The following is a 5,307-nucleotide window of genomic DNA, read 5'->3' on the forward strand; positions in this document are numbered from 1 at the left end:
CTGATTACTGTCTCCTTATTGAACACTGTAAACGAATGAACAAAGAGCACGAGGAAAAGCGGCTGGTGCTCCTGGGTTTAGGAGGGGCCATGGGTGAGCTCGTTGAAAGAGACGTGGCCCAGCTTCTCTTTACCCTTAGGTTTAGCAGGACAGACTCTAAACACATACTGAACCAGCGTAGTAGAAGGGGAATCTCTGCGTCGTGGCCCGGCCCTGAGGTAACTAGGGACTCCCCAGGACAGTCCCCAGGAAGGCACCTTGGCCTGACAGAACCAGATCAACATCGGTCCAGGCCTGGGTAGGCGCTAGGACTCCTAGAGGCTGCAAGAAGGACGCTCCGCGGAAATCTTGCTTGTCTTCCCGCCACACAAAGAGCCAGGAGGGCCGGGAGAGGCGGAGGACCGCGGGCGCCAATGACCGGGGTCGCCCCGCCCCCGTCCGGGGACTCCCCGGGGATTGGCTGCCCGGCCCGCAGCCTCCTCAAGCCACGCCTCCGTCTGGAGACTCCCCGGGGATTGGCTGCCCGGCCCGCGGCCCTCCTCCCGCCCGGCGCCGCCTTCCCGGTCTCCACGCCGCACGCCGGTCATCGGCCTCTTGGTCTCGCTGAGCTGGGCGGTGAGTGTGGCTCGGGGCTCCAGCTCATCGCGGCGGGGAGGGCACCCGGCCGGCCGGCCCAGGTGGGGTTGGGCTCGCCCCGCGTCCCCTCGAGCTTTGCCCGCCCCGAGCTCCGCTGCTCCCGGCGGCCAGAACGGAGGGGTAGAGCAGCCCTCGGTGGCCCGGGGGGCGGGCGGCCGTGCCCGTCCCGGGGCCGCGCGAGGCACAGACGCCGCGGGCCGCGGGCCGGGGGAGGGTTCCCGGCGGACAGGCCCGGGCGCGGTAACAACTGCGCTTTGCTTCCCCAGGGCGCAGCCGCGGCTACTTGGTTGCGGGTTCCTGCCGGCCCCGCCTGCGCGGCGAGAGCCCATCCCAGACCCACCTTGGGCCTGGGGAGTTTGTGTGCAGCGTCTGCGGGCGTGCAGCGGCCTGAGTTCTAAGCGCAGGTAGGTCCCGGTCCTTTCGCGAAATGAAATGGCCCAGGTCCCGAGCACGTGGCCAATGGCGACCGGAGGGTTGCCGGGCGCGTGTTTGGTGCAGAGGCCCAAATCCGGCTCTCCCATAACATAAAGGAAATTTACGTACACGGGCTCCACCCGGCTCAAGAGCTGCTTCTAGTGGGCTTTCGGAATTGTTAAAGAAACTGCTGACATCCAGGGAACATTGACGATACGGGAATCGAGAAAGTCGTAGAGAACTGTGCAAAAAATCTCAAATGGCCCTTTCCTGTGCCCTTTTAAGGTTGACGCAGTGCCTTAAGAGGCTAACACAGAAGGGCAGAGTAAGTCTCCATAAAACCCAGAGAAGAGATTGTCAGACTCCTCTCTGGATCCTGTCTGGAGTCACAGCTGAACCAGAAGGAAATTTCCTTCCAGTTTAAGCACCTTTGTGATATTTTTACACAGCTCAGAGCACAAGTGATAAATTCAAACTAAACCTTAGCTTTAATGGTACCTTCAGGCCTGCTTTTCTAGACTCCTCTAGATACCATGCGGTGTTTTCAAATAGATAAGGGAGTTTGGATACTTGGGTTGTCCTTGAAGGTGGAAAAATTCCAGATGATGGAACACCTGTGCACAAGGCTTTTGCTGGACATCCTTTGAGACAAACTGAAAAGAATACCTGAAAGTTTTTTCTGTCTGTTTAAAAGGTCATTTAAAACTTTTCTTTCTTTTTATAGGTTGAAAACTACAGGTACAAGCCATTGAAGCTGGAATGCTCTGATGCTGGTATTTTCACTGACTAATACCAACTATGACTCTACAGTTTATAATACACAGGTGCCTCTGATGAGGTCACATATTCTTACATTACTTGTAGCAACCATGTGTCCATGTACCTCACTGGGTTAGAGCAGTAGGACAATGCTGGTGGTGAGGGTCGGAGCTTTATTTTCATGTTTTAATTATCACAACTCTGTGAAGTCGATACTATTCTCATTTTACAGATGAAGTAACGGGTTAGGTAGTGACTCAAGATCCTATCACATATGCCTAGCACTGAACGAGGAGCCTTGTAGGTAACTTGCTGGCTATGTGACCTCTGGAAAGTCACTTATCTCTCTTGGGATTTAGTGTCCTGGTGTAACAGAAATATTTAAACAGGATGAGACCAGTTTGGGGGGGAAACACCACAGTAGAGCTATTAAGAGTATAAGCTTTTCATAGTATTTAATTTCATTGAGCCTCCAGAAGTTAACCCAAAATTTGGCACAAAGGGAGCATCTGTCAGCATGTTAGGTGTTTTTGGTGAATGTAGCATAATGAGCTGTAAAAACAGATTTAAAGGACACAATGGTGGTAGATTAGAATATGAAGGTATTGGAAATGATAGGGAAAGTTTTCATATGGGAAGAAATGCGATAATGTAGCAAGATTAACAGAGCCTAGTATGTGATAGAAGTTCTTCCTGTCAGCCAGCTCTGAATGTCTACAAATACCCCATTTTAAATAAAGATACTTAATATTCACTTTGGAGTCATTCTTAATGCTTATTTTGTAACATTGTTCTAGCTAAACTTCATTTCTTTTATATTCCATATTATACTGTAAAATCTAGCCTCATAACTTCTTTAGGTAATTTAATCAATAAATAATGTTAGAAGGCCATAATTGATAGAGGGATGAAAAAAGGGAAGGGAAACATGAGGTGCATGTATATAGACTTTTATAATTTCAGGTAGGGCTGGGCAGGGAAGGACTGAACAGGAGACCTGACGGAGCTGAGGGACATGCCGTGGATATATATGTGGGTGGAGAGCCTTTCAGGCAGAGAGAAAGCAAGTGCAAAGGTCCTGAGGAGGGATGTGTTGAAAGGTTTGGGGAAAAGCAGAGTGAAACCTTAAGGGGGAGGATTTCATGACAGCTTGTATGCAGGGCTAAGGTGGATATTTAGACTATTCTAAAATGTCAGCTTGCTTTCTGGCCTCTCAGACCTCTGAATGCTCTAACTTGTATCTCGATTGCTCCTTGCCACCCATATGCTTTCCCACTCTTACCCAACTTTCCTGTGACCACTATCGTTGCCGCTTTCCCCCCCCACCCCCCATAAGTGCTCCTGTTCTGGATTTCTGTGGCACCCTGTAATGGCCTTAGAAGTACCGTGTGTAGTTGCTTATGTCCTTATCTGACTGCCCCTGCTACGTTCTGCAGGCTCTGGACTGTTATAGGTAAAGTCCATCTTGGTTCCCATCATATTCCTAGGGTCATGCCAGGTGCCTGCATATTGTAGATTCTCAAATACTTAACCTAGCCCTAAACCCATCATGACTAGTAGTATAAGGAGCAGTATCATTTATACTTAAGCTTAATATCAGTAACTGATATTGAGTTGAATTATATATTTGGCATTCGGGTGAGTGGCTTACAGCCACTTGTTCTTAGCAGCGTAATATTAAGAGCTGTTTATATGTAAACTGGTCATCATAGTTATTAAAGTTGAGTTTATACGTAGTACATCTAACTAGCTGGTGAGTAGTAAGCACTCAGAAAATGTCATATTCGTTGGTACTACTATAGGATCATTTTTGTAGTACTGTATGATCATTATAATATTAGAACAAAATGATAATACTGGTATTTATTTATATAATACTCAAATGCTGGCTTTAATGTTTATTCAATAAATAATAGAGCACCTACTTGGGGCCAAGTACTATTCTAGGTATTGTGAACAAAGCAGACAAAAATTAGTGGATATGCTTGCAATCGATCCATTGATCAAGGCCTCCAGTGTAAAGGCCCAGGAGGCCTCAGCAGAGTGCTGTGACTAGTCAGCAGTGGTGGGGAGGGGGTATTGGTAGGACAAAAGGCCTATATGAGGTGACTTCAAATGCTAAGTAGGTAAAGGGGAATAGAAATTGAGAGGAAACAATCCTAAAGCCTTAACAGCCTATAGCAAGTTGTTCCGGCAGAACAAAGAGTGCATAAGACACTACATCAACAGTGGTCCAGTGCAAATGAAAACAGGCCATGAGAATGACAGTGTGTTCTAGCTACTGTCAAGATGAAACATGTTGTAAAACTGCAAGTGTTAAAGTCTGACTGAAGACACTAGCAAATAGTTTCCAGGAATAATTGCTGGTGTCACACATGGCTCCACTCTACTCACTGAGTCCTAGTGGTGGTTCTGGCATCCTCCCCTCTCCCACTACTCAGCTTCAACCAGTTGAAGTGCAGCCTGTTTACACTTGAGTTTTCCAAATAATTTTTTTTGGTAAAAAGGATTTTCGCTCAAGAGTTTGAAGTCACCCAGACTAAACAATAGCAGATGAAAGATGTGAGCAGTTTTATAGCCCGGGGTTGAGAAAAACAAGGAACTTATTTTTTTTTTAAAGATGCTTCACAGATTCCAGAATTTAGTACTACAGAGATACTAGAACTGCACTGTCCAGTATGACAGCCATTACTCACATGTGGCTATTTAAATTTAAATGAAAACTAAATAAAATTAAAATTTCAGCTCCTCAGTTGCAACAGCCACATTTCAAGTCCTCAGTAGCCACACGTGAGTAGGGGCCACTCTACTGGACAGCAGATGCGAAACATTTCCATTACTGCAGAAAGTTTTTATTGGCAGCGCTGTTGTAGAGATTATATGGTACAACCACCTTGTTTTACAGAAGAAAAGCCTGTCAAAACCTAGAGAGGTGGTGTAGTAGGCTGAATAATGGCCTCCAATGATATCAGGTCCTAATCTTGAACCTGTCAATAATGCCGTATTTGAAAAAGGGTCTGCACATGTGATTAGGCTAAGGATCTTGAGATGGGGAGATTATCCTGGATAATCTCTGTGGGCCCTAAATCCAATCACAAGTGCCTTTATAAGAGGGAGGCAGAAGTGGCAGATTCCATGCACAGAGGAGGAGGCCATGTGAAGACAAAACAGAGATGTGATGTTGGCTTTGAAGATTGTCGTGAAGCAACCTCAAGCTGAGGAATGCTGGGAGCCACTAGAAGCTGAAAGATGCAAGGAACAGATCTACTCCCCTCCACCACCACCGGCCCCAGCCTCCTGAGGGAGAATATACTAGACTGACCCAGTGGAATTGATTTCTAACTTCTGGCATCTAGAATTGTGAGAGAATAAATTTCTGTTTAAGCCACCAAGTTTTCAGTAATTTGTTACAGCAGCCTTCCCTTAAGATGGGAAAGCTTAAGATCACAGTGTAGCTGGAGTTGGCACCTCACCACACCACAGGGCCACCTCCACTGT

The 5,307-nt window shown here is 47.1% G+C and overlaps 1 long non-coding RNA gene and 1 other non-coding gene across 3 annotated transcripts; both read left to right on the top strand.

The window, feature by feature from the left end:
* The first annotated feature begins 536 nt into the window (after positions 1 to 536).
* On the top strand, positions 537 to 2,563 carry LOC131409610 (uncharacterized). 2 transcript variants are annotated; one of them, XR_009220964.1, is made up of 3 exons: positions 537 to 615; positions 903 to 1,040; positions 1,775 to 2,563. It is a non-coding gene; the product is annotated as an uncharacterized LOC131409610 (long non-coding RNA). The 2 variants fall into 2 exon arrangements; XR_009220963.1 differs by lacking the exon at positions 537 to 615 and having other exon boundaries at positions 635 to 1,040.
* On the top strand, positions 1,323 to 1,444 carry LOC131409881 (small nucleolar RNA SNORA26). Its single transcript, XR_009221068.1, has one exon. It is a non-coding gene; the product is annotated as a small nucleolar RNA SNORA26 (small nucleolar RNA).
* Positions 2,564 to 5,307: the final 2,744 nt, after the last annotated feature.

Source organism: Diceros bicornis, chromosome 8 (genome assembly GCF_020826845.1).
Source record: "Diceros bicornis minor isolate mBicDic1 chromosome 8, mDicBic1.mat.cur, whole genome shotgun sequence".
Classification (NCBI taxonomy): Eukaryota; Metazoa; Chordata; class Mammalia; order Perissodactyla; family Rhinocerotidae; genus Diceros; species Diceros bicornis.